Source organism: Tupaia chinensis, unplaced genomic scaffold (genome assembly GCF_000334495.1).
Source record: "Tupaia chinensis unplaced genomic scaffold, TupChi_1.0 Scaffold000610_1, whole genome shotgun sequence".
In the NCBI taxonomy this organism is placed as follows: domain Eukaryota; kingdom Metazoa; phylum Chordata; class Mammalia; order Scandentia; family Tupaiidae; genus Tupaia; species Tupaia belangeri.
The window spans coordinates 2,169,662-2,176,446 of NW_006160129.1; the positions used below are offsets into that span (position 1 = coordinate 2,169,662).

The following is a 6,785-nucleotide window of genomic DNA, read 5'->3' on the forward strand; positions in this document are numbered from 1 at the left end:
GCTCTTCCTCTTTCAACTCTCTAACTTGAAAAAAAAAAATAAGTCTTAGCTACTGACCTGGAGAAAAATGTTAAAGTTGAAACAGAAAGAAAGTTGAGGATGGAATGATGTGTGAGAAAATAGAAACAGAAGCTCGGTCACAGAAGGAAGGAGAGAGCTTGGCACACACAGAATTAAGTGATGACATGTTTGAGGAGCTCTTGGAGATCAAGGGCCCTGTCCACATCTGTGACAAATATGGGGAGAAGGGCAAGGAAGCACACACTCCTACCACAGCACGAAGATGTTACAAGTGTGGTAAGGGGCCACCGACTCGCAGTTTACAAAATCTATTCTGTCGAGGTTGGCAGGTGGTATGGTGGTTAAGGGCACTAGACTCCTACATGGCTCACCGTGGTTCGAGTCCTGGACCTGGAAGCTTGCTTTCTCACTTTCTCTCTCTCTCTTGAAATATTAAAATAATACTAATAAAGTTAAATTTTAAAAAAAAAGTTTAAAAAATCTATTCTGTAGGTTATGACCAGTATGAAAAAGAAAAATAAAAGTGATAAAATACAATGGAATGAAAAAGGAAACTCTACCAGAACTCGATTAGCGAGGTATTATTTCAGAAAACCACACATGCTCATGTACAAATAAGTCCACTGGGTCTTAGAGTAACATGTATTTCCTCCTGTGGGCTCCACTAAAAGGTCTGAGTGCACCCCAGGACCGCCAACTTCAGCTTCAACACATTCAAACTGAAAACTCACTGCCAAAGGTAACACCCCAAAATCCAGAAGGGAAACAAAGCAACATATTAGCAACACAGAATTTAAAATACATGATGTAGGGACCAGCAGTTGGTGTAATGGCTATGTCGCTGGACTCCACGTAGTCAACCATGGTTCGAGTCCCAGACCCAGTGGCTTAAACTCATGCCAGGCACATGTGCACACGTGTCCAAGATCCTGAGAGGAAAAAGGATTGTGGCGTGGCCACCTCCCCTTCGGGGTGATTTCTTGCTTTCTGTCTCTCTGTCTCTCTCTGTCTTTCTGGTGAGTGTACGTGCCCTATAGCAAAAACCTCTCCAAAAAATAAATACATGCATACATATATACATACACACGACGTAAATTGCAGAGCACAAATCAGGGGAAAGGAAAGTATGACTGAAGTGCCGTCTAGAGAACTGTCTAAGAATCAGATGGCGGGCTCCACTTCTGGCATGTTTTCCCCACCCTGAATAAAGGGATGCCGGTATGTTGAAGCGGAGGCACCAGGGGAGATGGAAAGGCCGAAGACAAGGGCGGTGGAGGTAACTGCAGCATCAGTTCAGGCAGGAGACCTGCATCTCTGAGCAGAGACAAAAAAGGCAGGACTTGGTGGAGATCCAGAGAGATGGGATGGGATGGGAGAAAGGTGACATGTCCCATGTTAAACCCCGAAGCCACGGGGAGCACTTGACACATAATGTGCCCTGTTCCTGCAAAATGTGTCAGTGATCTCAGTAACACCAATGGCTTTATTACGTAGAGTTGGTGCCTAGGCAGGGTCAATAGTCTCCTATTCCAAGTCTCCACTTCCCATTGTCCAAAAATGGCAGCACTATCCTTAGTGTCATCCTTGGTATCGCTCCTAACTGTAGTCCTTTTTTTTTTTCTTTTTTTGGGAGAGGTTTTTGCTATAGGGCGCGTGCGCTCGCCAGACAGACAGAGAGAGAGACCTAGAGACAGAAAGTGAGAAATCATCCCCCAGGAGGGATGGCCACGCCGCAATCCCTTCTCCTCCATCCTCCTCTCAGGATCTTGGGCATGCACACACACATGACCGGTGTGAATTTAAGCCACCAGGTCCAGGACGCAGACTGCAGTTGGTGTCCAGCGACATGGGAGTCCAGCGACATAGCCATTACCCTAACTGCCGGTCCCACTGTAGGCCTTTTCAGTGACTACCTATAAACTATGCTACACTCTGTTTCCCCAGATGATAAGGAACCACCTCTTCGAGACGGTCAAAGAAGTTTGTTTTGTTTCAAAATTGAAACCAACCTGACACTTAGAGATAGTTATCCTGAATGGTGCTCATAGACAGAAAATACAGACTTAGGGTACTCGCAGGTTAAGAATGATCTCAGAGCTGCCGTACCAGGACATAGAGAGACCATGTCAGGAATTACTAGTGAGGTTTGCACTTCCTTTAGGAGCAAAGGCTATGGTTTTGTTAGGTACTCTTTGTATGACTGGTAAGTTTGGGGTTTAGTACATTTAAAAGAGCTTTTTTTTTTTTTTAAAGGTTTTTGACTATAGGGCACGTACACTCACCAGAAAGACAGAGAGAGACAGAAAGTGAGAAATCGCCCCCCAGGAGGAATGGCCACGCCACAATCCCTTCTCCTCCATTCTCCTCTCAGGATACTGGGCGTGCCCACGTGCCTGGTGTGAGTTTAAACCACCGGGTCCGGGACTCGAACCGTGGTCAACTACATGGGAGTCCAGTGACATAGCCATTATGCCAACTACTAGTCCCAACTTATTAATAATAGCAAACACTTAACATGCTATCCACAATATACCAGAGACTGTTTTAAGTATTTACAAATATTAACTCATTTAATAAAAAATGTACATACAACTTTTACTTTCAGTTACCTGTTCAGTGGTTTATTCTCCCATTAAAGGTACATCTGTTTCTTCCATTTTTCGCCTACAAAAGATGAGAATATTGTTAGTGAGGAGTCACAAACACACACATATGTATTACATCATCACTTGATATTTTCCCAACTCAGGAGCACTGAAAAGGCTTCATTAAACTTGTCAATTATGTCAGCTGCCTAACTTTACTAAGTTCTTTCATAGAACCATGAGGAAGACACCATCGTTATAGACAGGGTCCTCAAAAGGTTCATGGAAAATGCATATTATGAAAAAATTATGCATGGATTTCAATTTGGGGGGGTAACAAAATAAATGTCAAAAATCAATTCCATTTTCCACAAACTTTTTTGAAGTCCCCCTCATATGTTCAGATTATAAAAGATTTGAAAAAGAAGTATTTTATGACTTTGAAAGAAATAAAAGTGGGACTAGCAGATGGTATAATGGTTACACCACTGGACTTCCACGTAGTCGACCACAGTTCAAGTCCTGGGCCTGGTAGCTTAGAACTCATGCTAGATGCATGTACGTGCATGCCCAAGATCCCGAGAGGAAAATGAAGGAGAAGGAATTACAGCATGGCCATGCCCCCAGGGGGTGATTGCTTGCTTTCTGTCTCTCTCAGTCTTTCTGGTGAGCACATGCACAAAAAAAAAAAAAAAAAAAAGAAAAGAAATGAAAGCAACATAATAAACAGTTAAGTACACAGGAAAAGCTGTTCTCCCTCCACATGTGATAAACTCTTTCAGCTGCACTCCCACTGAAGTTCTTTTCTTAGGTGGGAAGCACCTTTCCCTGCTGGGTGAAATAACTTACTGTTCTAAAGATAGAAGCAATTGCTGGATGTAGTTTTAAAGACCTACCTAAAATATTAAAAAATAATAATAATGGGAAGCACTTGTCAAAAACTGGGTGTGGCCTAGAAAGCCTCCACCAAGTGACATATACCTTGGGGAATTTATGAGTGTTCACTCTCATTCCCTGACTCCACAAGTCTATCTTCCAAAATAATCATGCTTACTAACACTGATTCATGCTAACCAAACCCAAAAGAGATGGATGAAGCCATAGTCTTCTGTGTTCATTTACAATCAAATGTGACCTGGTCGGAAAGTCTGGGCACGTGCTGTCCAGTTAGACCAATGTATTCACATCTCGTCAGCCCACATCCATCACCTGAAACCCAGTGCATCCCAGGAATAGGCACCTCATGGGCGGGTTACAGATCAGGCCAAATGCACAGCAGAGTGTCCAATGGGCATGTTGGAGCAACCCATAGCCAGATGCTGCAGGTCTCCAAAATTACCTCTCCAGTGAAGTATCTTCTATCTCCTCCACCATCCTAGTCTAAGCCACCCTCGTCCTTCTGGACAAACGCAGAACACATCTAGCTGTTTTGCCAACTTTCGCTCTCTCTCCCTTCCAATCCATGGCCCACAACATGTCCCGACTGAACACTTAAAAATAGAAAACTGATTGTGGCTCAGCCCTACTCATTCCCCTTTAATGTTCTGCATTAGTCTAACGACAGATGCCCTGGGACTGCTCACCCGTCCAGCCTCCCCACACACCACTCTCCCTTGCCATCCTCACTTCAGCCTCACGCTGGTCACTTTCCCCTCCAACGAGTGCACAGGAGCCCTCCATACCTCAGAGATTCGGCATATCTCATTTCCTCTGCTTGGAATCGAATGCACATACCCTGCCCCCATTCCTTTCCCCACTCCACCCCCTGTCCCCCACCCCAGAAGTTCACACACACACACACACACACCTGCCTAGTAATTTGCAGATCCCAGCTCAAATTCCACCACCCACAACTAACACAAATTCCTCTGTGTGAAGTTGTCAGGGCACAATGTAGTACTTATCACAGCCGGTAATTACACGTTGATGTGATCATTAAATTTAGGTTTATCTCTGCCACTGGACTCTCAGAAGCCCCATGAAGACAGACACTGTGCTGAAGTAATTTATTAGCATGTGCCGTAACAGCAGAGAGTCAATCGATGAGTTGCTGAATGCACGACGGCTTGGAGCCATCAGAACTTATTGCATCATCTCCCAAACAGGGAACCTTCTGCCAGGCAGACCACGTGGCTTTGAGGAATAGACTCCATGCTCCCGCAGTGCTCCCAGTCCAGCCCTGGGATACCAGAAATCAGGTAGATCCTGTCTACATTCACTTCTGTACATTTTCAGTTTCCTGTTTTGTGGCCAAAATAAATCTTAAGATGTTAAAAGAGAAGACACATTTGGGTAGCAACTCAGTAGAGAGAACATCCAGCAAAGGGTTACTAAGAATGCTAACACTATCCACAGAAAACACTGATTTCAGCCGAAGGAAGTCCTTGCTGAGGCAGCACTGGCAAATGGCTACTGTGCAGACTCTACAGCAACAGCTCTTAGAGGAGAGAGTGTGGAAGACTGGGGCATGCCACCACAAATGAGGGACTAGGAGTCCCCATTTCCTGCACCTCCTCCCATGCCACAGGCCCAGCCCTGCATGCCCAGCACGCTGAGACCTGGTGTGCGCCAAGTGTGCTTTTGTCCCATCAACAGTGGGCACCCCCTAACTCACCGTGTAGAATAGAATGTTTCAATGGCTTCGTTGCTATGATTAATTTTTTTTCTTTGTTTTGGAGAGGTTTTTACTATAGGGCGCGTGCGCTCACTAGAAAGACAAGAGAGACATAAAGACAGAGATTGAGAAATCACCCCCCCCCCCAAGGAGGATGGCCACGCCACAATCCCTTCTCCTCCATTCTCCTCTTGGGATCTTGGGCACGCACGCACATGTGCCCAGTGTGAGTTTAAGCCACCGGGTCTGGGACTCGAACCGCAGTCAGTTATATGGGAGTCCAGTGACATAGCCATTACACCAACTGCTGGTCCCTTTTTTTTCTTTTTTTTTTTCGGGGGGGGGGGATGTGATTAATTTTTTAAAGATGTTCCATCCCAGGGCAGAGGAAGTAGCTCTTCACCTGCTATCATCAAGCCACAGAGCATCTCATGTACTCAGCAAAAGAAATCCGTATCCTCTTCTAAATGGACCACTGCTGTTCAAACATGACCTGGTCCTTGGCTGCATACAAAATTAAACTCAGATTCTCAGCACCGAACTCTGATAGCTGATAGGCTGTATGTATCTGGCTTCTTTCAAAATGCGTGAGGACTCGTGGTGATCAGTTACTGTTGTCACCCAGCAGAGCAGAGCTCGTCCAACTTGAGTGTGCGCATGAACTGCCCGGAGGAGCTGCTGAAATGCAGGCTCTGACAGAGATGGTACAGGGCAAATCGAACCTGTGCTGTAACATGCATGCCTCTCGGCCCTCCACTTCCGAGCGACTCTGGTTTATCCTCATTCATTGCTAGTAACATTTCACAGGCAGGTATTTCTTTCTTAGTTTTGAAGTATACAATAATAGTGCTTTTTTTTTTTTTTAATACTATTTCTCCAGGAGAAAGACCCCCAGCATATTTATGAGAAAGAGCTACTTGCTGTTTCTGTAACAACCTGATCACCAAAAAAAGATAGTGTAGTGGAAACAGACGACTCTGTCACTGGCCCGACACCCTTGATGGCCTCCCAGCTTCTGGAATCCTGTAAAACCACACAGGGAGGACCTGGCAGAACAGAGGCCACCGACGAGCAACAGTTGCTTTGGAGATCAGTGAGATAAACCAAGGAGATCACAATCGTTCACAAACAATGAAAGAACTGACTGGGATTACCACTAGGTTATAAAAGAAAAAAAACGTTACGGGCCAAAATCTATTACGAAGGGTAAGCTGGGGCTGGCGGCTGGCACGGTGGTGAAGAGCACCTGATCCCCATGTGGCCGACTGCAATTCAAGTCCTGAACCTGGGGCTTGCTTTCTCACTTTCTCTCTCCCTTCCTCCCTCTCTCTTTCTCTCTTTGTCCCTCTCTGGTCAAATTTTTAAAAATAAGTAAATAAAGTTAAATAAAATAATCTATTTTTTGGGGGGGCGAGAGGTTTTTGCTATAGGGTGCATGTGCTCAGCAGACAGACAGACAGAGACAGAGAGACAGAAAGTGAGAAATCACCCCCCAGGAGGGATGGTCACGCCGCAATCCCTTCTCCTCCATTCTCCTCTTGGGATCTTGGGCACACAGGCACACG

The 6,785-nt window shown here is 45.3% G+C and overlaps 1 long non-coding RNA gene across 3 annotated transcripts in view; it reads right to left on the minus strand.

Moving 5' to 3' along the window:
- LOC114009732 (uncharacterized) overlaps window positions 1–6,785 on the minus strand; it is a 234,030-nt gene that overhangs the window by 91,995 nt on the left and 135,250 nt on the right. For all 3 annotated transcript variants that reach the window (XR_003551118.1, XR_003551117.1, XR_003551119.1), the window contains exon 4: window positions 2,631–2,685. This is a non-coding gene — a long non-coding RNA (uncharacterized LOC114009732). The remainder of the gene's footprint in view (window positions 1–2,630; window positions 2,686–6,785) is intronic.